Source organism: Rhinoderma darwinii, chromosome 2, assembly GCF_050947455.1.
Source record: "Rhinoderma darwinii isolate aRhiDar2 chromosome 2, aRhiDar2.hap1, whole genome shotgun sequence".
NCBI lineage: Eukaryota > Metazoa > Chordata > Amphibia > Anura > Rhinodermatidae > Rhinoderma > Rhinoderma darwinii.
The window spans coordinates 324793416-324818429 of record NC_134688.1 but is presented as its reverse complement, the minus strand read 5'-3'; the positions used below and the strand labels follow the sequence as shown (position 1 = coordinate 324818429).

Below are 25014 nucleotides of genomic sequence, written 5' to 3'. Positions count from 1 at the left end.
TTAATCGATTGTGAAACAAAATCTAAACGACATAATAAAAAGTTAACCGCACCACGGATTCCCAGACAGTCTCCCACACTGGTACTAGCGAGGCCTTAAGCTGTGTAACTTCTGCGATCTGACGAGAGCAGGCACATTCAGCTTAGAATGGCCATTGACATTAAATGCTTTAATCCATAGTCCTTTTTAATCGATTGTGAAACAAAATCTAAACGACATAATAAAAATTCAACCGCTCCACGGATTCCCAGACAGTCTCCCACACTGGTACTAGCGAGGCCTTAAGCTGTGTAACTTCCGCGATCTGACGAGAGCAGGCACATTCAGCTTAGAATGGCCATTGACGTTAAATGTTTTAATCCATAGTCCTATTTAATCGATTGTGAAACAAAATCTAAACGACATAATAAAAAGTCAACCGCACCACGGATTCCCAGACAGTCTCCCACACTGGTACTAGCGAGGCCTTAAGCTGTGTAACTTCTGCGATCTGACGAGAGCAGGCACATTCAGCTTAGAATGGCCATTGACATTAAATGCTTTAATCCATAGTCCTTTTTAATCGATTGTGAAACAAAATCTAAACAACATAATAAAAAGTCAACCGCACCACGGATTCCCAGACAGTCTCCCACACTGGTACTAGCGAGGCCTTAAGCTGTGTAACTTCTGCGATCTGACGAAAGCAGGGACATTCAGTTTAGAATGGCCATTGACATTAAATGCTTTAATCCATAGTCCTTTTTAATCGATTGTGAAACAAAATCTAAACGACATAATAAAAAGTCAACCGCACCACGGATTCCCAGACAGTCTCCCACACTGGTACTAGCGAGGCCTTAAGCTGTGAAACTTCTGCGATCTGACGAGAGCAGGCACATTCAGCTTAGAATGGCCATTGACATTAAATGCTTTAATCCATAGTCCTTTTTAATCGATTGTGAAACAAAATCTAAACGACATAATAAAAAGTCAACCGCACCACGGATTCCCAGACAGTCTCCCACACTGGTACTAGCGAGGCCTTAAGCTGTGTAACTTCTGCGATCTGACGAGAGCAGGCACATTCAGCTTAGAATGGCCATTGACGTTAAATGTTTTAATCCATAGTCCTATTTAATCTATTGTGAAACAAAATCTAAACGACATAATAAAAAGTCAACCGCACCACGGATTCCCAGACAATCTCCCACACTGGTACCAGCGAGGCCTTAAGCTGTGTAACTTCTGCGATCTGACGAGAGCAGGCACATTCAGCTTAGAATGGCCATTAACATTAAATGCTTTAATCCATAGTCCTTTTTAATCGATTGTGAAACAAAATCTAAACGACATAATAAAAAGTCAACCGCACCACGGATTCCCAGACAGTCTCCCACACTGGTACTAGCGAGGCCTTAAGCTGTGTAACTTCTGCTATCTGACGAGAGCAGGCACATTCAGCTTAGAATGGCCATTGACATTAAAAGCCTTAATCCATAGTCCTATTTAATCTATTGTGAAACAAAATCTAAACAACATAATAAAAAGTCAACCGCACCACGGATTCCCAGACAGTCTCCCACACTGGTACTAGCGAGGCCTTAAGCTATGTAACTTCTGCGTTCTGACGAGAGCAGGCACATTCAGCTTAGAATGGCCATTGACATTAAATGCTTTAATCCATAGTCCTTTTTAATCGATTGTGAAACAAAATCTAAACGACATAATAAAAATTCAACCGCTCCACGGATTCCCAGACAGTCTCCCACACTGGTACTAGCGAGGCCTTAAGCTGTGTAACTTCCGCGATCTGACGAGAGCAGGCACATTCAGCTTAGAATGGCCATTGACGTTAAATGCTTTAATCCATAGTCCTATTTAATCGATTGTGAAACAAAATCTAAACGACATAATAAAAAGTCAACCGCACCACGGATTCCCAGACAGTCTCCCACACTGGTACTAGCGAGGCCTTAAGCTGTGTAACTTCTGCGATCTGACGAGAGCAGGCACATTCAGCTTAGAATGGCCATTGACATTAAATGCTTTAATCCATAGTCCTTTTTAATCGATTGTGAAACAAAATCTAAACAACATAATAAAAAGTCAACCGCACCACGGATTCCCAGACAGTCTCCCACACTGGTACTAGAGAGGCCTTAAGCTGTGTAACTTCTGCGATCTGACGAGAGCAGGGACATTCAGTTTAGAATGGCCATTGACATTAAATGCTTTAATCCATAGTCCTTTTTAATCGATTGTGAAACAAAATCTAAACGACATAATAAAAAGTCAACCGCACCACGGATTCCCAGACAGTCTCCCACACTGGTAATAGCGAGGCCTTAAGCTGTGAAACTTCTGCGATCTGACGAGAGCAGGCACATTCAGCTTAGAATGGCCATTGACATTAAATGCTTTAATCCATAGTCCTTTTTAATCGATTGTGAAACAAAATCTAAACGACATAATAAAAAGTCAACCGCACCACGGATTCCCAGACAGTCTCCCACACTGGTACTAGCGAGGCCTTAAGCTGTGTAACTTCTGCGATCTGACGAGAGCAGGCACATTCAGCTTAGAATGGCCATTGACGTTAAATGTTTTAATCCATAGTCCTATTTAATCTATTGTGAAACAAAATCTAAACGACATAATAAAAAGTCAACCGCACCACGGATTCCCAGACAATCTCCCACACTGGTACCAGCGAGGCCTTAAGCTGTGTAACTTCTGCGATCTGACGAGAGCAGGCACATTCAGCTTAGAATGGCCATTAACATTAAATGCTTTAATCCATAGTCCTTTTTAATCGATTGTGAAACAAAATCTAAACGACATAATAAAAAGTCAACCGCACCACGGATTCCCAGACAGTCTCCCACACTGGTACTAGCGAGGCCTTAAGCTGTGTAACTTCTGCGATCTGACGAGAGCAGGCACATTCAGCTTAGAATGGCCATTGACATTAAAAGCCTTAATCCATAGTCCTATTTAATCTATTGGGAAACAAAATCTAAACAACATAATAAAAAGTCAACCGCACCACGTATTCCCAGACAGTCTCCCACACTGGTACTAGCGAGGCCTTAAGCTGTGTAACTTCTGCGTTCTGACGAGAGCAGGCACATTCAGCTTAGAATTGCCATTGACATTAAAAGCCTTAATCCATAGTCCTATTTAATCTACTGTGAAACAAAATCTAAACAACATAATAAAAAGTCAACCGCACCACGGATTCCCAGACAGTCTCCCACACTGGTACTAGCGAGGCCTTAAGCTGTGTAACTTTTGCGATCTGATGAGAGCAGGGACATTCAGCTTAGAATGGCCATTGACATTAAAGGTTTAATCCATAGTCCTTTTTAATCGATTGTGAAACAAAATCTAAACGACATAATAAAAATTCAACCACACCACGGATTCCCAGACAGTCTCCCACACTGGTACTAGCGAGGCCTTAAGCTGTGTAACTTCTGCGATCTGATGAGAGCAGGCACATTCAGCTTAGAATGGCCATTGACATTAAATGCTTTAATCCATAGTCCTTTTTAATCTATTGTGAAACAAAATCTAAACGACATAATAAAAAGTCTCCCACACTGGTACTAACGAGGCCTTAAGCTGTGTAACTTCTGCGATCTGACGAGAGCAGGCACATTCAGCTTAGAATGGCCATTGACATTAAATGCTTTAATCCATAGTCCTTTTTAATCTATTGTGAAACAAAATCTAAACGACATAATAAAAAGTCTCCCACACTGGTACTAACGAGGCCTTAAGCTGTGTAACTTCTGCGATCTGACGAGAGCAGGCACATTCAGCTTAGAATGGCCATTGACATTAAATGCTTTAATCCATAGTCCTTTTTAATCGATTGTGAAACAAAATCTAAACGACATAATAAAAAGTCAACCGCACCACGGATTCCCAGACAGTCTCCCACACTGGTACTAGCGAGGCCTTAAGCTGTGTAACTTTTGCGATCTGACGAGAGCAGGGACATTCAGCTTAGAATGGCCATTGACATTAGAGGTTTAATCCATAGTCCTTTTTAATCGATTGTGAAACAAAATCTAAACGACATAATAAAAAGTCAACCGCACCACGGATTCCCAGACAGTCTCCCACACTGGTACTAACGAGGCCTTAAGCTGTGTAACTTTTGCGATCTGACGAGAGCAAGCACATTCAGCTTAGAATGGCCATTGACTTTAAATGCTTTAATCCATAGTCCTTTTTAATCTATAGTGAAACAAAATCTAAACGACATAATAAAAAGTCACCCGCACCACGGATTCCCAGACAGTCTCCCACACTGGTACTAGCGAGGCGTTAAGCTGTGTAACTTCTGCGATCTAACGAGGGCAGGCACATTCAGCTTAGAATGGCCATTGACATTAAATGCTTTAATCCATAGTCCTTTTTAATCGATTGTGAAACAAAATCTAAACGACATAATAAAAAGGCAACCGCATCACGGATTCCCAGACAGTCTCCCACACTGGTACTAGCGAGGCCTTAAGCTGTGTAACTTCTGCGATCTGACGAGAGCAGGGACATTCAGCTTAGAATGGCCATTGACATTAAATGCTTTAATCCATAGTCCTTTTTAATCGATTGTGAAACAAAATCTAAACGACATAATAAAAATTCAACCGCACCACGGATTCCCAGACAGTCTCCCACACTGGTACTAGCGAGGCCTTAAGCTGTGTAACTTCTGCGTTCTGACGAGAGCAGGCACATTCAGCTTAGAATGGCCATTGACGTTAAATGCTTTAATCCATAGTCCTATTTAATCTATTGTGAAACAAAATCTAAACGACATAATAAAAAGTCAACCGCACCACGGATTCCCAGACAGTCTCCCACACTGGTACTAAAGAGGCCATAAGCTGTGTAACTTCTGCGATCTGACGAGAGCAGGCACATTCAGCTTAGAATGGCCATTGACATGAAATGCTTTAATCCATAGTCCTTTTTAATCGATTGTGAAAGAAAATCTAAACGACATAATAAAAAGGCAACCGCACCACAGATTCCCAGAAAGTCTCCCACACTGGTACTAGCGAGGCCTTAAGCTGTGTAACTTCTGCGATCTGACGAGAGCAGGCACATTCAGCTTAGAATGGCCATTGACATTAAATGCTTTAATCCATAGTCCTTTTTAATCGATTGTGAAACAAAATCTAAACAACATAATAAAAATTCAACCGCACCACGGATTCCCAGACAGTCTCCCACACTGGTACTAGCGAGGCCTTAAGCTGTGTAACTTCTGCAATCTGACGAGAGCAGGCACATTCAGCTTAGAATGGCCATTGACGTTAAAAGTTTTAATCCATAGTAGTATTTAATCTATTGTGAAACAAAATCTAAACGACATAATAAAAAGTCAACCGCACCACGGATTCCCAGACAGTCTCCCACACTGGTACTAGCGAGGCGTTAAGCTGTGTAACTTCTGCGATCTAACGAGAGCAGGCACATTCAGCTTAGAATGGCCATTGACATTAAATGCTTTAATCCATAATCCTTTTTAATCGATTGTGAAACAAAATCTAAACGACATATTAAAAAGTCAACCGCACCACGGATTCCCAGACAGTCTCCCACACCGGTACTAGCGAGGCCTTAAGCTGTGTAACTTCTGCGTTCTGACTAGAGCAGGCACATTCAGCTTAGAATGGCCATTGACGTTAAATGCTTTAATCCATAGTCCTATTTAATCTATTGTGAAACAAAATCTAAACGACATAATAAAAAGTCAACCGCACCACGGATTCCCAGACAGTCTCCCACACTGGTACTAGCGAGGCCTTAAGCTGTGTAACTTCTGCGATCTGACGAGAGCAAGCAAAATCAGCTTAGAATGGCCATTGACGTTAAATGCTTTAATCCATAGTCCTATTTAATCTATAGTGAAACAAAATCTAAACGACATATTAAAAAGTCACCCGCACCACGGATTCCCAGACAGTCTCCCACACTGGTACTAGCGAGGCCTTAAGCTGTGTAACTTCTGCGTTCTGACTAGAGCAGGCACATTCAGCTTAGAATGGCCATTGACGTTAAATGCTTTAATCCATAGTCCTATTTAATCTATTGTGAAACAAAATCTAAACAACATAATAAAAAGTCAACCGCACCACGGATTCCCAGACAGTCTCCCACACTGGTACTAGCGAGGCCTTAAGCTGTGTAACTTCTGCGATCTGACGAGAGCAAGCACATTCAGCTTAGAATGGCCATTGACGTTAAATGCTTTAATCCATAGTCCTATTTAATCTATAGTGAAACAAAATCTAAACGACATAATAAAAAGTCACCCGCACCACGGATTCCCAGACAGTCTCCCACACTGGTACTAGCGAGGCGTTAAGCTGTGTAACTTCTGCGATCTAACGAGGGCAGGCACATTCAGCTTAGAATGGCCATTGACATTAAATGCTTTAATCCATAGTCCTTTTTAATCGATTGTGAAACAAAATCTAAACGACATAATAAAAAGTCAACCGCACCACGGATTCCCAGACAGTCTCCCACACTGGTACTAGCGAGGCCTTAAGCTGTGTAACTTCTGCGATCTGACGAGAGCAGGGACATTCAGCTTAGAATGGCCATTGACATTAAATGCTTTAATCCATAGTCCTTTTTAATCGATTGTGAAACAAAATCTAAACGACATAATAAAAATTCAACCGCACCACGGATTCCCAGACAGTCTCCCACACTGGTACTAGCGAGGCCTTAAGCTGTGTAACTTCTGCGTTCTGACGAGAGCAGGCACATTCAGCTTAGAATGGCCATTGACGTTAAATGCTTTAATCCATAGTCCTATTTAATCTATTGTGAAACAAAATCTAAACGACATAATAAAAAGTCAACCGCACCACGGATTCCCAGACAGTCTCCCACACTGGTACTAAAGAGGCCTTAAGCTGTGTAACTTCTGCGATCTGACGAGAGCAGGCACATTCAGCTTAGAATGGCCATTGACATGAAATGCTTTAATCCATAGTCCTTTTTAATCGATTGTGAAAGAAAATCTAAACGACATAATAAAAAGGCAACCGCACCACAGATTCCCAGAAAGTCTCCCACACTGGTACTAGCGAGGCCTTAAGCTGTGTAACTTCTGCGATCTGACGAGAGCAGGCACATTCAGCTTAGAATGGCCATTGACATTAAATGCTTTAATCCATAGTCCTTTTTAATCGATTGTGAAACAAAATCTAAACGACATAATAAAAAGTCAACCGCACCACGGATTCCCAGACAGTCTCCCACACTGGTACTAGCGAGGCCTTAAGCTGTGTAACTTCTGCGATCTGACGAGAGCAAGCACATTCAGCTTAGAATGGCCATTGACGTTAAATGCTTTAATCCATAGTCCTATTTAATCTATAGTGAAACAAAATCTAAACGACATAATAAAAAGTCACCCGCACCACGGATTCCCAGACAGTCTCCCACACTGGTACTAGCGAGGCGTTAAGCTGTGTAATTTCTGCGATCTAACGAGGGTAGGCACATTCAGCTTAGAATGGCCATTGACATTAAATGCTTTAATCCATAGTCCTTTTTAATCGATTGTGAAACAAAATCTAAACGACATAATAAAAAGTCAACCGCACCACGGATTCCCAGACAGTCTCCCACACTGGTACTAGCGAGGCCTTAAGCTGTGTAACTTCTGCGATCTGACGAGAGCAGGGACATTCAGCTTAGAATGGCCATTGACGTTAAAGGCTTTAATCCATAGTCCTTTTTAATAGATTGTGAAACAAAATCTAAACGACATAATAAAAATTCAACCGCACCACGGATTCCCAGACAGTCTCCCACACTGGTACTAGCGAGGCCTTAAGCTGTGTAACTTCTGCGATCTGACGAGAGCAGGGACATTCAGCTTAGAATGGCCATTGACGTTAAAGGCTTTAATCCATAGTCCTTTTTAATAGATTGTGAAACAAAATCTAAACGACATAATAAAAATTCAACCGCACCACGGATTCCCAGACAGTCTCCCACACTGGTACTAGCGAGGCCTTAAGCTGTGTAACTTCTGCGTTCTGACGAGAGCAGGCACATTCAGCTTAGAATGGCCATTGACGTTAAATGCTTTAATCCATAGTCCTATTTAATCTATTGTGAATCAAAATCTAAACGACATAATAAAAAGTCAACAGCACCACGGATTCCCAGACAGTCTCCCACACTGGTACTAGCGAGGCCTTAAGCTGTGTAACTTCTGCGATCTGACGAGAGCAGGCACATTCAGCTTAGAATGGCCATTGACATGAAATGCTTTAATCCATAGTCCTTTTTAATCGATTGTGAAACAAAATCTAAACGACATAATAAAAATTCAACCGCACCACGGATTCCCAGACAGTCTCCCACACTGGTACTAGCGAGGCCTTAAGCTGTGTAACTTCTGCGATCTGACGAGAGCAGGCACATTCAGCTTAGAATGGCCATTGACATTAAATGTTTTAATCCATAGTCCTATTTAATCTATTGTGAAACAAAATCTAAACGACATAATAAAAAGTCAACCGCACCACGGATTCCCAGACAGTCTCCCACACTGGTACTAGCGAGGCGTTAAGCTGTGTAACTTCTGCGATCTAACGAGAGCAGGCACATTCAGCTTAGAATTGCCATTGACATTAAATGCTTTAATCCATAATCCTTTTTAATCGATTGTGAAACAAAATCTAAACGACATAATAAAAAGTCAACCGCACCACGGATTCCCAGACAGTCTCCCACACTGGTACTAGCGAGGCCTTAAGCTGTGTAACTTCTGCGATCTGACGAGAGCAGGCACATTCAGCTTAGAATGGCCATTGACATTAAAAGCCTTAATCCATAGTCCTATTTAATCTACTGTGAAACAAAATCTAAACAACATAATAAAAAGTCAACCGCACCACGGATTCCCAGACAGTCTCCCACACTGGTACTAGCGAGGCCTTAAGCTGTGTAACTTCTGCGATCTGACGAGAGCAGGGACATTCAGCTTAGAATGGCCATTGACATTAAAGGCTTTAATCCATAGTCCTTTTTAATAGATTGTGAAACAAAATCTAAACGACATAATAAAAATTCAACCACACCACGGATTCCCAGACAATCTCCCACACTGGTACTAGCGAGGCCTTAAGCTGTGTAACTTCTGCGTTCTGACGAGAGCAGGCACATTCAGCTTAGAATGGCTATTGACGTTAAATGTTTTAATCCATAGTCCTATTTAATCTATTGTGAAACATAATCTAAACGACATAATAAAAAGTCAACCGCACCACGGATTCCCAGACAGTCTCCCACACTGGTACTAGCGAGGCCTTAGGCTGTGTAACTTCTGCGATCTGACGAGAGCAGGCACATTCAGCTTAGAATGGCCATTGACATTAAATGCTTTAATCCATAGTCCTATTTAATCTATTGTGAAACAAAATCTAAACGACATAATAAAAAGTCAACCGCACCACGGATTCCCAGACAGTCTCCCACACTGGTACTAGCGAGGCCTTAAGCTGGGTAACTTCTGCGATCTGACGAGAGCAGGCACATTCAGCTTAGAATGGCCATTGACGTTAAATGATTTAATCCATAGTCCTATTTAATCTATTGTGAAACAAAATCTAAACGACATAATAAAAAGTCAACCGCACCACGGATTCCCAGACAGTCTCCCACACTGGTACTAGGGAGGCGTTAAGCTGTGTAACTTCTGCGATCTAACGAGAGCAGGCACATTCAGCTTAGAATGGCCATTAACATTAAATGCTTTAATCCATAGTCCTTTTTAATCGATTGTGAAACAAAATCTAAACGACATAATAAAAAGGCAACCGCACCACGGATTCCCAGACAGTCTCCCACACTGGTACTAGCAAAGCCTTAAGCTGTGTAACTTCTGCGATCTGACGAGAGCAGGGACATTCAGCTTAGAATGGCCATTGACAATAAATGCTTTAATCCATAGTCCTTTTTAATCGATTGTGAAACAAAATCTAAACGACATATAAAAAGTCAACCGCACCACGGATTCCCAGACAGTCTCCCACACTGGTACTAGCGAGGCCTTAAGCTGCGTAACTTCTGCGATCTGACGAGAGCAGGGACATTCAGCTTAGAATGGCCATTGACATTAAATGCTTTAATCCATAGTCCTTTTTAATCGATTGTGAAACAAAATCTAAACAACATAATAAAAATTCAACCGCACCATGGATTCCCAGACAGTCTCCCACACTGGTACTAGCGAGGCCTTAAGCTGTGTAACTTCTGTGATCGGACGAGAGCAGGCACATTCAGATTAGAATGGCCATTGACGTTAAATGCTTTAATCCATAGTCCTATTTAATCTATTGTGAAACTAAATCTTAACGACATAATAAAAAGTCAACCGCACCACGGATTCCCAGACAGTCTCCCACACTGGTACTAGCGAGGCCTTAAGCTGTGTAACTTCTGCGATCTGACGAGAGCAGGGACATTCAGCTTAGAATGGCCATTGACATTAAATGCTTTAATCCATAGTCCTTTTTAATCGATTGTGAAACAAAATCTAAACTACATAATAAAAAGTCAACCGCACCACGGATTCCCAGACAGTCTCCCACACTGGTAGTAGTGAGGCCTTATGCTGTGTAACTTCTGCGATCTGACGAGAGCAGGGACATTCAGCTTAGAATGGCCATTGACATTAAATGCTTTAATCCATAGTCCTTTTTAATCGATTGTGAAACAAAATCTAAACGACATAATAAAAATTCAACCGCACCACGGATTCCCAGACAGTCTCCCACACTGGTACTAGCGAGGCCTTAAGCTGTGTAACTTCTGCGATCTGACGAGAGCAGGGACATTCAGCTTAGAATAGCCATTGACATTAAATGCTTTAATCCATAGTCCTATTTAATCTATTGTGAAACAAAATCTAAACGACATAATAAAAAGTCAACCGCACCACGGATTCCCAGACAGCTTAGAATGACCATTGACATTAAAAGCCTTAATCCATAGTCCTATTTAATCTATTGTGAAACAAAATCTAAACAACATAATAAAAAGTCAACCGCACCACGGATTCCCAGACAGTCTCCCACACTGGTACTAGCGAGGCCTTAAGCTGTGTAACTTCTAAGATCAGACGAGAGCAGGCACATTCAGCTTAGAATGGCCATTGACGTTAAATGCTTTAATCCATAGTCCTTTTTAATCGATTGTGAAACAAAATCTAAACGACATAATAAAAAGTCAACCGCACCACGGATTCCCAGACAGTCTCCCACACTGGTACTAGCGAGGCCTTAAGCTGTGTAACTTCTGCGATCTGACGAGAGAAGGCACATTCAGCTTCGAATGGCCATTGACATTAAATGCTTTAATCCATAGTCCATTTTAATCGATTGTGAAACAAAATCTAAACGACATAATAAAAAGTCAACCGCACCACGGATTCCCAGACAGTCTCCCACACTGGTACTAGCGAGGCCTTAAGCTGTGTAACTTCTGCGATCTGACGAGAGCAGGGACATTCAGCTTAGAATGGCCATTGACATTAAATGCTTTAATCCATAGTCCTTTTAAATCGATTGTGAAACAAAATCTAAACGACATAATAAAAATTCAACCGCACGACGGATTCCCAGACAGTCTCCCACACTGGTACTAGCGAGGCCTTAAGCTGTGTAACTTCTGCGTTCTGACGAGAGAAGGCACATTCAGCTTAGAATGGCCATTGACGTTAAATGCTTTAATCCATAGTCCTATTTAATCTATTGTGAAACAAAATCTAAACGACATAATAAAAAGTCAACCGCACCACGGATTCCCAGACAGTCTCCCACACTGGTACTAGCGAGGCCTTAAGCTGTGTAACTTCTGCGATCTGACGAGAGCAGGGACATTCAGCTTAGAATGGCCATTGACATTAAATGCTTTAATCCATAGTCCTTTTTAATCGATTGTGAAACAAAATCTAAACGACATAATAAAAATTCAACCGCACCACGGATTCCCAGACAGTCTCCCACACTGGTACTAGCGAGGCCTTAAGCTGTGTAACTTCTGCGATCTGACGAGAGCAGGGACATTCAGCTTAGAATGGCCATTGACATTAAATGCTTTAATCCATAGTCCTATTTAATCTATTGTGAAACAAAATCTAAACGACATAATAAAAAGTCAACCGCACCACGGATTCCCAGACAGTTTAGAATGGCCATTGACATTAAAAGCCTTAATCCATAGTCCTATTTAATCTATTGTGAAACAAAATCTAAACAACATAATAAAAAGTCAACCGCACCACGGATTCCCAGACAGTCTCCCACACTGGTACTAGCGAGGCCTTAAAGAGGCTCTGTCACCAGATTTTGCAACCCCTATCTGCTATTGCAGCAGATAGGCGCTGCAATGTAGATTACAGTAACGTTTTTATTTTTAAAAAACGAGCATTTTTGGCCAAGTTATGACCATTTTCGTATTTATGCAAATGAGGCTTGCAAAAGTACAACTGGGCGTGTTGAAAAGTAAAAGTACAACTGGGCGTGTATTATGTGTGTCACATCGGGGCGTGTTTACTACTTTTACTAGCTGGGCTTTCTGATGAGAAGTATCATCCACTTCTCTTCAGAACACCCAGCTTCTGGCAGTGCAGATCTGTGACTTCACTCACAGGTCCTGCATCGTGTCGGCACCAGAGGCTACAGTTGATTCTGCAGCAGCATCAGCATTTGCAGGTAAGTAGCTACATAGACTTACCTGCAAACGCCGATGCTGCTGCAGAATCATCTGTAGCCTCTGGTGCCGGTGTCCTCGCTCGTCTGACATGATGCAGGACCTGTGAGTGACGTCACAGCGTGATCTCTCTAGAACACGGCTGTGTCTGCACTGCCAGAAGCTGGGCGTTGTGAAGAGAAGTGGTTGATACTTCTATACACAACGCCCAGCTAGTAAAAGTAGTAAACACGCCCCGATGTACGCACATAATACACGCCCAGTTGTACTTTTACTTTTCAACATGCCCAGTTGTACTTTTGCAAGCCTCATTTGCATAAATACGAAAATGGTCATAACTTGGCCAAAAATGCTCGTTTTTTAAAAGTAAAAACGTTACTGTAATCTACATTGCAGCGCCTATCTGCTGCAATAGCAGATAGGGGTTGCAAAATCTGGTGACAGAGCCTCTTTAAGCTGTGTAACTTCTGCGATCTGACGAGAGCAGGGACATTCAGCTTAGAATGGCCATTGACATTAAATGCTTTAATCCATAGTCCTTTTTAATCGATTGTGAAACAAAATCTAAACGACATAATAAAAATGCAACCGCACCACGGATTCCCAGACAGTCTCCCACACTGGTACTAGCGAGGACTTAAGCTGTGTAACTTCTGCGATCTGATGAGAGCAGGCACATTCAGCTTAGAATGGCCATTGACGTTAAATCCTTTAATCCATAGTCCTATTTAATCTATTGTGAAACAAAATCTAAACGACATAATAAAAAGTCAACCGCACCACGGATTCCCAGACAGTCTCCCACACTGGTACTAGCGAGGCGTTAAGCTGTGTAACTTCTGCGATCTAACGAGAGCAGGCACATTCAGCTTAGAATGGCCATTGCCATTAAATGCTTTAATCCGTAGTCCTTTTTAATCGATTGTGAAACAAAATCTAAACGACATAATAAAAAGTCAACCGCACCACGGATTCCCAGACAGTCTCCCACACTGGTACTAGCGAGGTCTTAAGCTGTGTAACTTCTGCGATTTGACGAGAGCAGGCACATTCAGCTTAGAATAGCCATTGACATTAAAGGCTTTAATCCATAGTCCTATTTAATCTATTGTGAAACATAATCTAAACGACATAATAAAAAGTCAACCGCACCACGGATTTCCAGACAGTCTCCCACACTCGTACTAGCGAGGCCTTAAGCTGTGTAACTTCTGCGATCTGACGAGAGCAGGGACATTCAGCTTGGAATGGCCATTGACATTAAATGCTTTAATCCATAGTCCTTTTTAATCGATTGTGAAACAAAATCTAAACGACATAATAAAATTTCAACCGCACCACGGATTCCCAGACAGTCTCCCACACTGGTACTAGCGAGGCCTTAAGCTGTGTAACTTCTGCGTTCTGACGAGAGCAGGCACATTCAGCTTAGAATGGCTATTGACGTTAAATGCTTTAATCCATAGTCCTATTTAATCTATTGTGAAACATAATCTAAACGACATAATAAAAAGTCAACCGCACCACGGATTCCCAGACAGTCTCCCACACTGGTACTAGCGAGGCCTTAAGCTGTGTAACTTCTGCGATCTGAAGAGAGCAGGCACATTCAGCTTAGAATGGCCATTGACATTAAATGCTTTAATCCATAGTCCTTTTTAATCTATTGTGAAATAAAATCTAAACGACATAATAAAAAGGCAACCGCACCACGGATTCCCAGACAGTCTCCCACACTGGTACTAGCGAGGCCTTAAGCTGTGTAACTTCTGCGATATGACGAGAGCAGGGACATTCAGCTTAGAATGGCCATTTACATTAAATGCTTTAATCCATAGTCCTTTTTAATCGATTGTGAAACAAAATCTAAACGACATAATAAAAAGTCAACCGCACCACGGATTCCCAGACAGTCTCCCACACTGGTACTTGCGAGGCCTTAAGCTGTGTAACTTCTGCGATCTGACGAGAGCAGGCACATTCAGCTTAGAATGGCCATTGACATTAAAAGCCTTAATCCATAGTCCTATTTAATCTATTGTGAAACAAAATCTAAACAACATAATAAAAAGTCAACCGCACCACGGATTCCCAGACAGTCTCCCACACTGGTACTAGCGAGGGCTTAAGCTGTGTAACTTCTGCGATCTGACGAGAGCAGGCACATTCAGCTTAGAATGGCCATTGACATGAAATGCTTTAATCCATAGTCCTTTTTAATCGATTGTGAAACAAAATCTAAACGACATAATAAAAAGGCAACCGCACCACGGATTCCCAGACAGTCTCCCACACTGGTACTAGCGAGGCCTTAAGCTGTGTAACTTCTGCGATCTGACGAGAGCAGGCACATTCAGCTTAGAATGGCCATTGACATCAAATGCTTTAATCCATAGTCCTTTTTAATCGATTGTGAAACAAAATCTAAACAACATAATAAAAAGTCAACCGCACCACGGATTCCCAGACAGTCTCCCACACTGGTACTAGCGAGGCCTTAAGCTGTGTAACTTCTGCGATCTGACGAGAGCAGGCACATTCAGCTTAGAATGGCCATTAACGTTACATGCTTTAATCCATAGTCCTATTTAATCTATTGTGAAACAAAATCTAAACGACATAATAAAAAGTCAACCGCACCACGGATTCCCAGACAGTCTCCCACACTGGTACTAGCGATGCCTTAAGCTGTGTAACTTCTGCGATCTGACGAGAGCAGGCACATTCAGCTTAGAATGGCCATTGACATTAAATGCTTTAATCCATAGTCCTTTTTAATCGATTGTGAAACAAAATCTAAACGACATAATAAAAATTCAACCGCACCACGGATTCCCAGACAGTCTCCCACACTGGTACTAGCGAGGCCTTAAGCTGTGTAACTTCTGCGATCTGACGAGAGCAGGTACATTCAGCTTAGAATGGCCATTGACGTTAAATGTTTTAATCCATAGTCCTATTTAATCTATTGTGAAACAAAATCTAAACGACATAATAAAAAGTCAACCGCACCACGGATTCCCAGACAGTCTCCCACACTGGTACTAGCGAGGCCTTAAGCTGTGTAACTTCTGCGATCTGACGAGAGCAGGGACATTCAGCTTAGAATGGCCATTGACATTAAAGGCTTTAATCCATAGTCCTTTTTAATCGATTGTGAAACAAAATCTAAACGACATAATAAAAATTCAACCACACCACGGATTTCCAGACAGTCTCCCACACTGGTACTAGCGAGGCCTTAAGCTGTGTAACTTCTGCGTTCTGACGAGAGCAGGCACATTCAGTTTAGAATGGGTATTGACGTTAAATGTTTTAATCCATAGTCCTATTTAATCTATTGTGAAACATAATCTAAACGACATAATAAAAAGTCAACCACACCACGGATTCCCAGACAGTCTCCCACACTGGTACTAGCGAGGGCTTAGGCTGTGTAACTTCTGCGATCTGACGAGAGCAGGCACATTCAGCTTAGAAATGGCCATTGACATTAAATGCTTTAATCCATAGTCCTATTTAATCTATTGTGAAACAAAATCTAAACGACATAATAAAAAGTCAACCGCACCACGGATTCCCAGACAGTCTCCCACACTGGTACTAGCGAGTCCTTAAGCTGGGTAACTTCTGCGATCTGACGAGAGCAGGCACATTCAGCTTAGAATGGCCATTGACGTTAAATGATTTAATCCATAGTCCTATTTAATCTATTGTGAAACAAAATCTAAACGACATAATAAAAAGTCAACCGCACCACGGATTCCCAGACAGTCTCCCACACTGGTACTAGGGAGGCGTTAAGCTGTGTAACTTCTGCGATCTAACGAGAGCAGGTACATTCAGCTTAGAATGGCCATTAACATTAAATGCTTTAATCCATAGTCCTTTTTAATCGATTGTGAAACAAAATCTAAACGACATAATAAAAAGTCAACCGCACCACGGATTCCCAGACAGTCTCCCACACTGGTACTAGCAAGGCCTTATGCTGTGTAACTTCTGCGATCTGACGAGAGCAGGCACATTCAGCTTAGAATGGCCATTGACATGAAATGCTTTAATCCATAGTCCTTTTTAATCTATTGTGAAACAAAATCTAAACGACATAATAAAAAGGCAACCGCACCACGGATTCCCAGACAGTCTCCCACACTGGTACTAGCGAGGCCTTAAGCTGTGTAACTTCTGCGATCTGACGAGAGCAGGCACATCCAGCTTAGAATGGCCATTGACATTAAATGCTTTAATCCATAGTCCTTTTTAATCGATTGTGAAACAAAATCTAAACGACATAATAAAAAGTCAACCGCACCACGGATTCCCATACAGTCTCCCACACTGGTACTAGCGAGGCCTTAAGCTGTGTAACTTCTGCGATCTGACGAGAACAGGCACATTCAGCTTAGAATGGCCATTAACGTTAAATGCTTTAATCCATAGTCCTATTTAATCTATTGTGAAACAAAATCTAAACGACATAATAAAAAGGCAACCGCACCACGGATTCCCAGACAGTCTCCCACACTGGTACTAGCGAGGCCTTAAGCTGTCTAACTTCTGCGATCTGACGAGAGCAGGCACATTCAGCTTAGAATGGCCATTGACATTAAATGCTTTAATCCATAGTCCTTTTTAATTGATTGTGAAACAAAATCTAAACGACATAATAAAAAGTCAACCGCACCACGGATTCCCAGACAGTCTCCCACACTGGTACTAGCGAAGCCTTAAGCTGTGTAACTTCTGCGATCTGACGAGAGCAGGGACATTCAGCTTGGAATGGCCATTGACATTAAATGCTTTAATCCATAGTCCTATTTAATCTATTGTGAAACAAAATCTAAACGACATAATAAAAAGTCAACCGCACCACGGATTCCCAGACAGTTTAGAATGGCCATTGACATTAAAAGCCTTAATCCATAGTCCTATTTAATCTATTGTGAAACAAAATCTAAACAACATAATAAATAGTCAACCGCACCACGGATTCCCAGACAGTCTCCCACACTGGTACTAGCGAGGCCTTAAGCTGTGTTTCTTCTAAGATCAGACGAGAGCAGGCACATTCAGCTTAGAATGGCCATTGACGTTAAATGCTTTAATCCATAGTCCTTTTTAATCGATTGTGAAACAAAATCTAAACGACATAATAAAAAGTCAACCGCACCACGGATTCCCAGACAGTCTCCCACACTGGTACTAGCGAGGCCTTAAGCTGTGTAACTTCTGCGATCTGACGAGAGAAGGCACATTCAGCTTCGAATGGCCATTGACATTAAATGCTTTAATCCATAGTCCTTTTTAATCGATTGTGAAACAAAATCTAAACGACATAATAAAAAGTCAACCGCACCACGGATTCCCAGACAGTCTCCCACACTGGTACTAGCGAGGCCTTAAGCTGTGTAACTTCTGCGATCTGACGAGAGCAGGGACATTCAGCTTAGAATGGCCATTGACATTAAATGCTTTAATCCATAGTCCTTTTAAATCGATTGTGAAACAAAATCTAAACGACATAATAAAAATTCAACCGCACCACGGATTCCCAGACAGTCTCCCACACTGGTACTAGCGAGGCCTTAAGCTGTGTAACTTCTGCGATCTTACGAGAGCAGGCACATTCAGCTTAGAATGGCCATTGACATTAAATGCTTTAATCCATAGTCCTTTTTAATCGATTGTGAAACAAAATCTAAACGACATAATAATAAGTCAACTGCACCACGGATTCCCAGACAGTCTCCCACACTGGTACTAGCGAGGCCTTAAGCTGTGTAACTTCTGCGATCTGACGAGAGCAGGCACATTCAGCTTAGAATGGCCATTGACATTAAATGTTTTAATCCATAGTCCTTTTTAATCGATTGTGAAACAAAATCTAAACGACATAATAAAAAGTCAACCGCACCACGGATTCCCAGACAGTCTCCCACACTGGTACTAGCGAGGCCTTAAGCTGTGTAACTTCTAAGATCAGACGAGAGCAGGCACATTCAGCTTAGAATGGCCATTGACGTTAAATGCTTTAATCCATAGTCCTTTTTAATCGATTGTGAAACAAAATCTAAACGACATAATAAAAAGTCAACCGCACCACGGATTCCCAGACAGTCTCCCACACTGGTACTAGCGAGGCCTTAAGCTGTGTAACTTCTGCGATCTGACGAGAGAAGGCACATTCAGATTAGAATGGCCATTGACGTTAAATGCTTTAATCCATAGTCCTATTTAATCTATTGTGAAACAAAATCTAAACAACATAATAAAAAGTCAACCGCACCACGGATTCCCAGACAGTCTCCCACACTGGTACTAGCGAGGCCTTAAAGAGGCTCTGTCACCAGATTTTGCAACCCCTATCTGCTATTGCAGCAGATAGGCGCTGCAATGTAGATTACAGTAACGTTTTTATTTTTAAAAAACGAGCATTTTTGGCCAAGTTATGACCATTTTCGTATTTATGCAAATGAGGCTTGCAAAAGTACAACTGGGCGTGTTGAAAAGTAAAAGTACAACTGGGCGTGTATTATGTGTGTCACATCGGGGCGTGTTTACTACTTTTACTAGCTGGGCTTTCTGATGAGAAGTATCATCCACTTCTCTTCAGAACGCCCAGCTTCTGGCAGTGCAGATCTGTGACTTCACTCACAGGTCCTGCATCGTGTCGGCACCAGAGGCTACAGTTGATTCTGCAGCAGCATCAGCATTTGCAGGTAAGTAGCTACATCGACTTACCTGCAAACGCCGATGCTGCTGCAGAATCATCTGTAGCCTCTGGTGCCGGTGTCCTCGCTCGTCTGACATGATGCAGGACCTGTGAGTGACGTCACAGCGTGATCTCTCTAGAACACGGCTGTGTCTGCACTGCCAGAAGCTGGGCGTTGTGAAGAGAAGTGGTTGATACTTCTATACACAACGCCCAGCTAGTAAAAGTAGTAAACACGCCCCGATGTACGCACATAATACACGCCCAGTTGTACTTTTACTTTTCAACACGCCCAGTTGTACTTTTGCAAGCCTCATTTGCATAAATACGAAAATGGTCATAACTTGGCCAAAAATGCTCGTTTTTTAAAAGTAAAAACGTTACTGTAATCTACATTGCAGCGCCTATCTGCTGCAATAGCAGATAGGGGTTGCAAAATCTGGGGACAGAGCCTCTTTAAGCTGTGTAACTTCTGCGATCTGACGAGAGCAGGGACATTCAGCTTAGAATGGCCATTGACATTAAATGCTTAATCCATAGTCCTTTTTAATTGATTGTGAAACAAAATCTAAACTACATAATAAAAAGTCAACCGCACCACGGATTCCCAGACAGTCTCCCACACTGGTACTAGCGAGGCCTTAAGCTGTGTAACTTCTGCGATCTGACGAGAGCAGGGACATTCAGCTTAGAATGGCCATTGACATTAAATGCTTTAATCCATAGTCCTTTTTAATCGATTGTGAAACAAAATCTAAACGACATAATAAAAATTCAACCGCACCATGGATTCCCAGACAGTCTCCCACACTGGTACTAGCGAGGCCTTAAGCTGTGTAACTTCTGCGATCGGACTAGAGCAGGCACATTCAGATTAGAATGGCCATTGACGTTAAATGCTTTAATCCATAGTCCTATTTAATCTATTGTGAAACTAAATCTTAACGACATAATAAAAAGTCAACCACACCACGGATTCCCAGACAGTCTCCCACACTGGTACTAGTGAGGCGTTAAGCTGTGTAACTTCTGCGATCTAACGAGAGCAGGCACATTCAGCTTAGAATTGCCATTGACATTAAATGCTTTAATCCATAGTCCTTTTTAATCGATTGTGAAACAAAATCTAAACGACATAATAAAAAGTCAACCGCACCACGGATTCCCAGACAGCCTCCCACACTGGTACTAGCAAGGCCTTAAGCTGTGTAACTTCTGCGATCTGACGAGAGCAGGCACATTCAGCTTAGAATGGCCATTAACAACAAATGCTTTAATCCATAGTCCTTTTTAATCGATTGTGAAACAAAATCTAAACGACATAATAAAAAGTCAACCGCACCACGGATTCCCAGACAGTCTCCCACACTGGTACTAGCGAGGCCTTAAGCTGTGTAACTTCTGCGATCTGACGAGAGCAGGGACATTCAGCTTAAAATGGCCATTGACATTAAATGCTTTAATCCATAGTCCTTTTTAATCGATTGTGAAACAAAATCTAAACGACATAATAAAAATTCAACCGCACCATGGATTCCCAGACAGTCTCCCACACTGGTACTAGCGAGGCCTTAAGCTGTGTAACTTCTGCGATCGGACTAGAGCAGGCACATTCAGATTAGAATGGCCATTGACGTTAAATGCTTTAATCCATAGTCCTATTTAATCTATTGTGAAACTAAATCTTAACGACATAATAAAAAGTCAACCACACCACGGATTCCCAGACAGTCTCCCACACTGGTACTAGTGAGGCGTTAAGCTGTGTAACTTCTGCGATCTAACGAGAGCAGGCACATTCAGCTTAGAATTGCCATTGACATCAAATGCTTTAATCCATAGTCCTTTTTAATCGATTGTGAAACAAAATCTAAACGACATAATAAAAAGTCAACCGCACCACGGATTCCCAGACAGCCTCCCACACTGGTACTAGCGAGGCTTTAAGCTGTGTAACTTCTGCGATCTGACGAGAGCAGGTACATTCAGCTTAGAATGGCCATTGACATCAAAAACCTTAATCCATAGTCCTATTTAATCTATTGTGAAACAAAATCTAAACGACATAATAAAAATGCAACCGCACCACGGATTCCCAGACAGTCTCCCACACTGGTACTAGCGAGGCCTTAAGCTGTGTAACTTCTGCGATCTGACGAGAGCAGGCACATTCAGCTTAGAATGGCCATTGACGTTAAATGCTTTAATCCATAGTCCTATTTAATCTATTGTGAAACAAAATCTAAACGACATAATAAAAAGTCAACCGCACCACAGATTCCCAGACAGTCTCCCACACTGGTACTAGCGAGGCCTTAAGCTGTGTAACTTCTGCGTTCTGACCAGAGGAGGCACATTCAGCTTAGAATGGCCATTGACGTTAAATGCTTTAATCCATAGTCCTATTTAATCTATTGTGAAACAAAATCTAAACGACATAATAAAAAGTCAACCGCACCACGGATTCCCAGACAGTCTCCCACACTGGTACTAGCGAGGCCTTAAGCTGTGTAATTTCTGCGATCTGACGAGAGCAGGCACATTCAGCTTAGAATGGCCATTGACATTAAATCCTTTAATCCATAGTACTTTTTAATCGATTGTGAAACAAAATCTAAACGACATAATAAAAAGTCAACCGCACCACGGATTCCCAGACAGTCTCCCACACTGGTCCTAGTGAGGCCTTAAGCTGTGTAACTTCTGCGATCTGACGAGAGCAGGGACATTCAGCTTAGAATGGCCATAGACATTAAATGCTTTAATCCATAGTCCTTTTTAATCGATTGTGAAACAAAATCTAAACGACATAATAAAAAGTCAACCGCACCACGGATTCCCAGACAGTCTCCCACACTGGTACTAGCGAGGCCTTAAGCTGTGTAACTTCTGCGATCTGACGAGAGCAGGCACATTCAGCTTAGAATGGCCATTGACGTTAAATGCTTTAATCCATAGTCCTATTTAATCTATTGTGAAACAAAATCTAAACGACATAATAAAAAGTCAACCGCACCACGGATTCCCAGACAGTCTCCCACACTGGTACTAGCGAGGCCTTAAGCTGTGTAACTTCTGCGATCTGACGAGAGCAGGCACATTCAGCTTAGAATGGCCATTGACATTAAATGCTTTAATCCATAGTCCTTTTTAATCGATTGTGAAACAAAATCTAAACGACATAATAAAAAGTCAACCGCACCATGGATTCCCAGACAGTCTCCCACACTGGTACTAGCGAGGCCTTAAGCTGTGTAACTTCTGCGATCTGACGAGAGCAGGGACATTCAGCTTAGAATGGCCATTGACATTAAATGCTTTAATCCATAGTCCTTTTTAATCGATTGTGAAACAAAATCTAAACGACATAATAAAAATGCAACCGCACCACGGATTCCCAGACAGTCTCCCACACTGGTACTAGCGAGGACTTAAGCTGTGTAACTTCTGCGATCTGATGAGAGCAGGCACATTCAGCTTAGAATGGCCATTGACGTTAAATCCTTTAATCCATAGTCCTATTTAATCTATTGTGAAACAAAATCTAAACGACATAATAAAAAGGCAACCGCACCACGGATTCCCAGACAGTCTCCCACACAGGTACTAGCGAGGCCTTAAGCTGTGTAACTTCTGCGATCTGACGAGAGCAGGGACATTCAGCTTGGAATGGCCATTGACATTAAATGCTTTAATCCATAGTCCTTTTTAATCGATTGTGAAACAAAATCTAAACGACATAATAAAAATTCAACCGCACCACAGATTCCCAGACAGTCTCCCACACTGGTACTAGCGAGGCCTTAAGCTGTGTAACTTCTGCGTTCTGACGAGAGCAGGCACATTCAGCTTAGAATGGCTATTGACGTTAAATGCTTTAATCCATAGTCCTATTTAATCTATTGTGAAACATAATCTAAACGACATAATAAAAAGTCAACCGCACCACGGATTCCCAGACAGTCTCCCACACTGGTACTAGCGAGGCCTTAAGCTGTGTAACTTCTGCGATATGACGAGAGCAGGGACATTCAGCTTAGAATGGCCATTTACATTAAATGCTTTAATCCATAGTCCTTTTTAATCGATTGTGAAACAAAATCTAAACGACATAATATAAAGTCAACCGCACCACGGATTCCCAGACAGTCTCCCACACTGGTACTTGCGAGGCCTTAAGCTGTGTAACTTCTGCGATCTGACGAGAGCAGGCACATTCAGCTTAGAATGGCCATTGACATTAAAAGCCTTAATCCATAGTCCTATTTAATCTATTGTGAAACAAAATCTAAACAACATAATAAAAAGTCAACCGCACCACGGATTCCCAGACAGTCTCCCACACTGGTACTAGCGAGGCCTTAAGCTGTGTAACTTCTGCGATCTGACGAGAGCAGGCACATTCAGCTTAGAATGGCCATTGACGTTAAATGCTTTAATCCATAGTCCTATTTAATCGATTGTGAAACAAAATCTAAACGACATAATAAAAAGTCAACCGCACCACGGATTCCCAGACAGTCTCCCACACTGGTACTAGCGAGGCCTTAAGCTGTGTAACTTCTGCGATCTGACGAGAGCAGGGACATTCAGCTTAGAATGGCCATTGACATTAAATGCTTTAATCCATAGTCCTTTTTAATCGATTGTGAAACAAAATCTAAACGACATAATAAAAAGTCAACCACACCACGGATTCCCAGACAGTCTCCCACACTGGTACTAGCGAGGCCTTAAGCTGTGTAACTTCTGCGATCTGACGAGAGCAGGGACATTCAGCTTAGAATGGCCATTGACATTAAATGCTTTAATCCATAGTCCTTTTTAATCGATTGTGAAACAAAATCTAAACGACATAATAAAAATTCAACCGCTCCACGGACTCCCAGACAGTCTCCCACACTGGTACTAGCGAGGCCTTAAGCTGTGTAACTTCTGCGTTCTGACGAGAGAAGGCACATTCAGCTTAGAATGGCCATTGTCGTTAAATGCTTTAATCCATAGTCCTATTTAATCTATTGTGAAACAAAATCTAAACGCCATAATAAAAAGTCAACCGCACCACGGATTCCCAGACAGTCTCCCACACTGGTACTAGCGAGGCCTTAAACTGTGTAACTTCTGCGATCTGACGAGAGCAGGTACATTCAGCTTAGAATGGCCATGGACATCAAAAACCTTAATCCATAGTCCTATTTAATCTATTGTGAAACAAAATCTAAACGACATAATAAAAATGCAACCGCACCACGGATTCCCAGACAGTCTCCCACACTGGTACTAGCGAGGCCTTAAGCTGTGTAACTTCTGCGATCTGACGAGAGCAGGCACATTCAGCTTAGAATGGCCATTGACGTTAAATGCTTTAATCCATAGTCCTATTTAATCTATTGTGAAACAAAATCTAAACGACATAATAAAAAGTCAACCGCACCACAGATTCCCAGACAGCCTCCCACACTGGTACTAGCGAGGCTTTAAGCTGTGTAACTTCTGCGATCTGACGAGAGCAGGTACATTCAGCTTAGAATGGCCATTGACATCAAAAACCTTAA

General features: G+C 42.0%; 103 pseudogenes; all 103 read right to left on the bottom strand.

The window, feature by feature from the left end:
• Positions 1-40: 40 nt before the first annotated feature.
• On the bottom strand, positions 41-159 carry LOC142744727 (5S ribosomal RNA; annotated as a pseudogene).
• Positions 160-226: 67 nt separating this feature from the next.
• Positions 227-345, bottom strand: LOC142746559 (5S ribosomal RNA; annotated as a pseudogene).
• Positions 346-412: 67 nt separating this feature from the next.
• Positions 413-531, bottom strand: LOC142746099 (5S ribosomal RNA; annotated as a pseudogene).
• Positions 532-598: 67 nt separating this feature from the next.
• On the bottom strand, positions 599-717 carry LOC142746242 (5S ribosomal RNA; annotated as a pseudogene).
• Positions 718-784: 67 nt separating this feature from the next.
• LOC142745424 (5S ribosomal RNA) lies at positions 785-903 on the bottom strand (annotated as a pseudogene).
• A 67-nt stretch (positions 904-970) lies between these two features.
• LOC142746087 (5S ribosomal RNA) lies at positions 971-1089 on the bottom strand (annotated as a pseudogene).
• A 67-nt stretch (positions 1090-1156) lies between these two features.
• On the bottom strand, positions 1157-1275 carry LOC142746306 (5S ribosomal RNA; annotated as a pseudogene).
• Positions 1276-1342: 67 nt separating this feature from the next.
• On the bottom strand, positions 1343-1461 carry LOC142745171 (5S ribosomal RNA; annotated as a pseudogene).
• Positions 1462-1528: 67 nt separating this feature from the next.
• LOC142744077 (5S ribosomal RNA) lies at positions 1529-1647 on the bottom strand (annotated as a pseudogene).
• A 67-nt stretch (positions 1648-1714) lies between these two features.
• LOC142746558 (5S ribosomal RNA) lies at positions 1715-1833 on the bottom strand (annotated as a pseudogene).
• Positions 1834-1900: 67 nt separating this feature from the next.
• On the bottom strand, positions 1901-2019 carry LOC142746076 (5S ribosomal RNA; annotated as a pseudogene).
• Positions 2020-2086: 67 nt separating this feature from the next.
• On the bottom strand, positions 2087-2205 carry LOC142746083 (5S ribosomal RNA; annotated as a pseudogene).
• A 67-nt stretch (positions 2206-2272) lies between these two features.
• On the bottom strand, positions 2273-2391 carry LOC142746874 (5S ribosomal RNA; annotated as a pseudogene).
• Positions 2392-2458: 67 nt separating this feature from the next.
• LOC142746064 (5S ribosomal RNA) lies at positions 2459-2577 on the bottom strand (annotated as a pseudogene).
• A 67-nt stretch (positions 2578-2644) lies between these two features.
• LOC142746304 (5S ribosomal RNA) lies at positions 2645-2763 on the bottom strand (annotated as a pseudogene).
• Positions 2764-2830: 67 nt separating this feature from the next.
• LOC142746051 (5S ribosomal RNA) lies at positions 2831-2949 on the bottom strand (annotated as a pseudogene).
• A 67-nt stretch (positions 2950-3016) lies between these two features.
• LOC142747414 (5S ribosomal RNA) lies at positions 3017-3135 on the bottom strand (annotated as a pseudogene).
• A 67-nt stretch (positions 3136-3202) lies between these two features.
• LOC142744559 (5S ribosomal RNA) lies at positions 3203-3321 on the bottom strand (annotated as a pseudogene).
• Positions 3322-3387: 66 nt separating this feature from the next.
• Positions 3388-3506, bottom strand: LOC142745230 (5S ribosomal RNA; annotated as a pseudogene).
• A 385-nt stretch (positions 3507-3891) lies between these two features.
• LOC142745160 (5S ribosomal RNA) lies at positions 3892-4010 on the bottom strand (annotated as a pseudogene).
• A 66-nt stretch (positions 4011-4076) lies between these two features.
• On the bottom strand, positions 4077-4195 carry LOC142747860 (5S ribosomal RNA; annotated as a pseudogene).
• A 253-nt stretch (positions 4196-4448) lies between these two features.
• LOC142746617 (5S ribosomal RNA) lies at positions 4449-4567 on the bottom strand (annotated as a pseudogene).
• Positions 4568-4634: 67 nt separating this feature from the next.
• Positions 4635-4753, bottom strand: LOC142744319 (5S ribosomal RNA; annotated as a pseudogene).
• A 67-nt stretch (positions 4754-4820) lies between these two features.
• On the bottom strand, positions 4821-4939 carry LOC142745404 (5S ribosomal RNA; annotated as a pseudogene).
• Positions 4940-5006: 67 nt separating this feature from the next.
• On the bottom strand, positions 5007-5125 carry LOC142744880 (5S ribosomal RNA; annotated as a pseudogene).
• Positions 5126-5192: 67 nt separating this feature from the next.
• LOC142746092 (5S ribosomal RNA) lies at positions 5193-5311 on the bottom strand (annotated as a pseudogene).
• A 67-nt stretch (positions 5312-5378) lies between these two features.
• Positions 5379-5497, bottom strand: LOC142746167 (5S ribosomal RNA; annotated as a pseudogene).
• A 67-nt stretch (positions 5498-5564) lies between these two features.
• LOC142745044 (5S ribosomal RNA) lies at positions 5565-5683 on the bottom strand (annotated as a pseudogene).
• Positions 5684-5750: 67 nt separating this feature from the next.
• On the bottom strand, positions 5751-5869 carry LOC142745762 (5S ribosomal RNA; annotated as a pseudogene).
• Positions 5870-5936: 67 nt separating this feature from the next.
• Positions 5937-6055, bottom strand: LOC142746548 (5S ribosomal RNA; annotated as a pseudogene).
• Positions 6056-6122: 67 nt separating this feature from the next.
• On the bottom strand, positions 6123-6241 carry LOC142744276 (5S ribosomal RNA; annotated as a pseudogene).
• Positions 6242-6494: 253 nt separating this feature from the next.
• Positions 6495-6613, bottom strand: LOC142743986 (5S ribosomal RNA; annotated as a pseudogene).
• A 67-nt stretch (positions 6614-6680) lies between these two features.
• On the bottom strand, positions 6681-6799 carry LOC142744317 (5S ribosomal RNA; annotated as a pseudogene).
• A 67-nt stretch (positions 6800-6866) lies between these two features.
• On the bottom strand, positions 6867-6985 carry LOC142744131 (5S ribosomal RNA; annotated as a pseudogene).
• Positions 6986-7052: 67 nt separating this feature from the next.
• Positions 7053-7171, bottom strand: LOC142744879 (5S ribosomal RNA; annotated as a pseudogene).
• Positions 7172-7238: 67 nt separating this feature from the next.
• On the bottom strand, positions 7239-7357 carry LOC142744275 (5S ribosomal RNA; annotated as a pseudogene).
• Positions 7358-7610: 253 nt separating this feature from the next.
• LOC142743985 (5S ribosomal RNA) lies at positions 7611-7729 on the bottom strand (annotated as a pseudogene).
• Positions 7730-7796: 67 nt separating this feature from the next.
• Positions 7797-7915, bottom strand: LOC142745336 (5S ribosomal RNA; annotated as a pseudogene).
• Positions 7916-7982: 67 nt separating this feature from the next.
• LOC142744316 (5S ribosomal RNA) lies at positions 7983-8101 on the bottom strand (annotated as a pseudogene).
• Positions 8102-8168: 67 nt separating this feature from the next.
• On the bottom strand, positions 8169-8287 carry LOC142743947 (5S ribosomal RNA; annotated as a pseudogene).
• Positions 8288-8354: 67 nt separating this feature from the next.
• LOC142744796 (5S ribosomal RNA) lies at positions 8355-8473 on the bottom strand (annotated as a pseudogene).
• A 67-nt stretch (positions 8474-8540) lies between these two features.
• On the bottom strand, positions 8541-8659 carry LOC142746809 (5S ribosomal RNA; annotated as a pseudogene).
• A 67-nt stretch (positions 8660-8726) lies between these two features.
• On the bottom strand, positions 8727-8845 carry LOC142746040 (5S ribosomal RNA; annotated as a pseudogene).
• A 67-nt stretch (positions 8846-8912) lies between these two features.
• On the bottom strand, positions 8913-9031 carry LOC142743984 (5S ribosomal RNA; annotated as a pseudogene).
• A 67-nt stretch (positions 9032-9098) lies between these two features.
• LOC142746397 (5S ribosomal RNA) lies at positions 9099-9217 on the bottom strand (annotated as a pseudogene).
• A 67-nt stretch (positions 9218-9284) lies between these two features.
• Positions 9285-9403, bottom strand: LOC142744769 (5S ribosomal RNA; annotated as a pseudogene).
• Positions 9404-9470: 67 nt separating this feature from the next.
• Positions 9471-9589, bottom strand: LOC142744165 (5S ribosomal RNA; annotated as a pseudogene).
• A 253-nt stretch (positions 9590-9842) lies between these two features.
• On the bottom strand, positions 9843-9961 carry LOC142746421 (5S ribosomal RNA; annotated as a pseudogene).
• A 66-nt stretch (positions 9962-10027) lies between these two features.
• LOC142744568 (5S ribosomal RNA) lies at positions 10028-10146 on the bottom strand (annotated as a pseudogene).
• A 253-nt stretch (positions 10147-10399) lies between these two features.
• On the bottom strand, positions 10400-10518 carry LOC142743983 (5S ribosomal RNA; annotated as a pseudogene).
• Positions 10519-10585: 67 nt separating this feature from the next.
• LOC142747092 (5S ribosomal RNA) lies at positions 10586-10704 on the bottom strand (annotated as a pseudogene).
• Positions 10705-10771: 67 nt separating this feature from the next.
• Positions 10772-10890, bottom strand: LOC142745908 (5S ribosomal RNA; annotated as a pseudogene).
• A 181-nt stretch (positions 10891-11071) lies between these two features.
• Positions 11072-11190, bottom strand: LOC142746218 (5S ribosomal RNA; annotated as a pseudogene).
• A 67-nt stretch (positions 11191-11257) lies between these two features.
• Positions 11258-11376, bottom strand: LOC142747150 (5S ribosomal RNA; annotated as a pseudogene).
• A 67-nt stretch (positions 11377-11443) lies between these two features.
• LOC142743982 (5S ribosomal RNA) lies at positions 11444-11562 on the bottom strand (annotated as a pseudogene).
• Positions 11563-11815: 253 nt separating this feature from the next.
• On the bottom strand, positions 11816-11934 carry LOC142743981 (5S ribosomal RNA; annotated as a pseudogene).
• A 67-nt stretch (positions 11935-12001) lies between these two features.
• LOC142745335 (5S ribosomal RNA) lies at positions 12002-12120 on the bottom strand (annotated as a pseudogene).
• A 1206-nt stretch (positions 12121-13326) lies between these two features.
• LOC142746592 (5S ribosomal RNA) lies at positions 13327-13445 on the bottom strand (annotated as a pseudogene).
• Positions 13446-13512: 67 nt separating this feature from the next.
• On the bottom strand, positions 13513-13631 carry LOC142747066 (5S ribosomal RNA; annotated as a pseudogene).
• A 67-nt stretch (positions 13632-13698) lies between these two features.
• LOC142746694 (5S ribosomal RNA) lies at positions 13699-13817 on the bottom strand (annotated as a pseudogene).
• A 67-nt stretch (positions 13818-13884) lies between these two features.
• On the bottom strand, positions 13885-14003 carry LOC142747255 (5S ribosomal RNA; annotated as a pseudogene).
• Positions 14004-14070: 67 nt separating this feature from the next.
• Positions 14071-14189, bottom strand: LOC142744738 (5S ribosomal RNA; annotated as a pseudogene).
• Positions 14190-14256: 67 nt separating this feature from the next.
• LOC142744135 (5S ribosomal RNA) lies at positions 14257-14375 on the bottom strand (annotated as a pseudogene).
• Positions 14376-14628: 253 nt separating this feature from the next.
• Positions 14629-14747, bottom strand: LOC142744059 (5S ribosomal RNA; annotated as a pseudogene).
• Positions 14748-14814: 67 nt separating this feature from the next.
• On the bottom strand, positions 14815-14933 carry LOC142745262 (5S ribosomal RNA; annotated as a pseudogene).
• Positions 14934-15000: 67 nt separating this feature from the next.
• Positions 15001-15119, bottom strand: LOC142744397 (5S ribosomal RNA; annotated as a pseudogene).
• Positions 15120-15186: 67 nt separating this feature from the next.
• On the bottom strand, positions 15187-15305 carry LOC142744153 (5S ribosomal RNA; annotated as a pseudogene).
• Positions 15306-15372: 67 nt separating this feature from the next.
• LOC142745300 (5S ribosomal RNA) lies at positions 15373-15491 on the bottom strand (annotated as a pseudogene).
• A 67-nt stretch (positions 15492-15558) lies between these two features.
• Positions 15559-15677, bottom strand: LOC142744176 (5S ribosomal RNA; annotated as a pseudogene).
• Positions 15678-15744: 67 nt separating this feature from the next.
• Positions 15745-15863, bottom strand: LOC142743980 (5S ribosomal RNA; annotated as a pseudogene).
• Positions 15864-16303: 440 nt separating this feature from the next.
• LOC142746344 (5S ribosomal RNA) lies at positions 16304-16422 on the bottom strand (annotated as a pseudogene).
• A 67-nt stretch (positions 16423-16489) lies between these two features.
• Positions 16490-16608, bottom strand: LOC142747190 (5S ribosomal RNA; annotated as a pseudogene).
• A 67-nt stretch (positions 16609-16675) lies between these two features.
• LOC142745828 (5S ribosomal RNA) lies at positions 16676-16794 on the bottom strand (annotated as a pseudogene).
• Positions 16795-16861: 67 nt separating this feature from the next.
• Positions 16862-16980, bottom strand: LOC142744427 (5S ribosomal RNA; annotated as a pseudogene).
• Positions 16981-17047: 67 nt separating this feature from the next.
• On the bottom strand, positions 17048-17166 carry LOC142745103 (5S ribosomal RNA; annotated as a pseudogene).
• A 67-nt stretch (positions 17167-17233) lies between these two features.
• On the bottom strand, positions 17234-17352 carry LOC142744354 (5S ribosomal RNA; annotated as a pseudogene).
• A 67-nt stretch (positions 17353-17419) lies between these two features.
• On the bottom strand, positions 17420-17538 carry LOC142745894 (5S ribosomal RNA; annotated as a pseudogene).
• A 367-nt stretch (positions 17539-17905) lies between these two features.
• LOC142747149 (5S ribosomal RNA) lies at positions 17906-18024 on the bottom strand (annotated as a pseudogene).
• Positions 18025-18091: 67 nt separating this feature from the next.
• LOC142743978 (5S ribosomal RNA) lies at positions 18092-18210 on the bottom strand (annotated as a pseudogene).
• Positions 18211-18277: 67 nt separating this feature from the next.
• Positions 18278-18396, bottom strand: LOC142745644 (5S ribosomal RNA; annotated as a pseudogene).
• Positions 18397-18463: 67 nt separating this feature from the next.
• On the bottom strand, positions 18464-18582 carry LOC142747461 (5S ribosomal RNA; annotated as a pseudogene).
• A 67-nt stretch (positions 18583-18649) lies between these two features.
• LOC142746217 (5S ribosomal RNA) lies at positions 18650-18768 on the bottom strand (annotated as a pseudogene).
• Positions 18769-18835: 67 nt separating this feature from the next.
• On the bottom strand, positions 18836-18954 carry LOC142746933 (5S ribosomal RNA; annotated as a pseudogene).
• A 1091-nt stretch (positions 18955-20045) lies between these two features.
• LOC142743976 (5S ribosomal RNA) lies at positions 20046-20164 on the bottom strand (annotated as a pseudogene).
• A 439-nt stretch (positions 20165-20603) lies between these two features.
• LOC142745845 (5S ribosomal RNA) lies at positions 20604-20722 on the bottom strand (annotated as a pseudogene).
• Positions 20723-20789: 67 nt separating this feature from the next.
• Positions 20790-20908, bottom strand: LOC142745098 (5S ribosomal RNA; annotated as a pseudogene).
• Positions 20909-21347: 439 nt separating this feature from the next.
• LOC142745673 (5S ribosomal RNA) lies at positions 21348-21466 on the bottom strand (annotated as a pseudogene).
• Positions 21467-21533: 67 nt separating this feature from the next.
• Positions 21534-21652, bottom strand: LOC142745787 (5S ribosomal RNA; annotated as a pseudogene).
• A 253-nt stretch (positions 21653-21905) lies between these two features.
• LOC142744717 (5S ribosomal RNA) lies at positions 21906-22024 on the bottom strand (annotated as a pseudogene).
• A 67-nt stretch (positions 22025-22091) lies between these two features.
• On the bottom strand, positions 22092-22210 carry LOC142747221 (5S ribosomal RNA; annotated as a pseudogene).
• Positions 22211-22277: 67 nt separating this feature from the next.
• LOC142746029 (5S ribosomal RNA) lies at positions 22278-22396 on the bottom strand (annotated as a pseudogene).
• Positions 22397-22463: 67 nt separating this feature from the next.
• LOC142746018 (5S ribosomal RNA) lies at positions 22464-22582 on the bottom strand (annotated as a pseudogene).
• A 67-nt stretch (positions 22583-22649) lies between these two features.
• Positions 22650-22768, bottom strand: LOC142745594 (5S ribosomal RNA; annotated as a pseudogene).
• A 67-nt stretch (positions 22769-22835) lies between these two features.
• On the bottom strand, positions 22836-22954 carry LOC142746591 (5S ribosomal RNA; annotated as a pseudogene).
• Positions 22955-23021: 67 nt separating this feature from the next.
• LOC142746221 (5S ribosomal RNA) lies at positions 23022-23140 on the bottom strand (annotated as a pseudogene).
• Positions 23141-23207: 67 nt separating this feature from the next.
• Positions 23208-23326, bottom strand: LOC142745217 (5S ribosomal RNA; annotated as a pseudogene).
• Positions 23327-23579: 253 nt separating this feature from the next.
• LOC142744058 (5S ribosomal RNA) lies at positions 23580-23698 on the bottom strand (annotated as a pseudogene).
• Positions 23699-23765: 67 nt separating this feature from the next.
• Positions 23766-23884, bottom strand: LOC142746007 (5S ribosomal RNA; annotated as a pseudogene).
• Positions 23885-23951: 67 nt separating this feature from the next.
• On the bottom strand, positions 23952-24070 carry LOC142743975 (5S ribosomal RNA; annotated as a pseudogene).
• A 67-nt stretch (positions 24071-24137) lies between these two features.
• Positions 24138-24256, bottom strand: LOC142744683 (5S ribosomal RNA; annotated as a pseudogene).
• A 253-nt stretch (positions 24257-24509) lies between these two features.
• Positions 24510-24628, bottom strand: LOC142744660 (5S ribosomal RNA; annotated as a pseudogene).
• Positions 24629-24695: 67 nt separating this feature from the next.
• On the bottom strand, positions 24696-24814 carry LOC142745786 (5S ribosomal RNA; annotated as a pseudogene).
• A 67-nt stretch (positions 24815-24881) lies between these two features.
• On the bottom strand, positions 24882-25000 carry LOC142746230 (5S ribosomal RNA; annotated as a pseudogene).
• Positions 25001-25014: the final 14 nt, after the last annotated feature.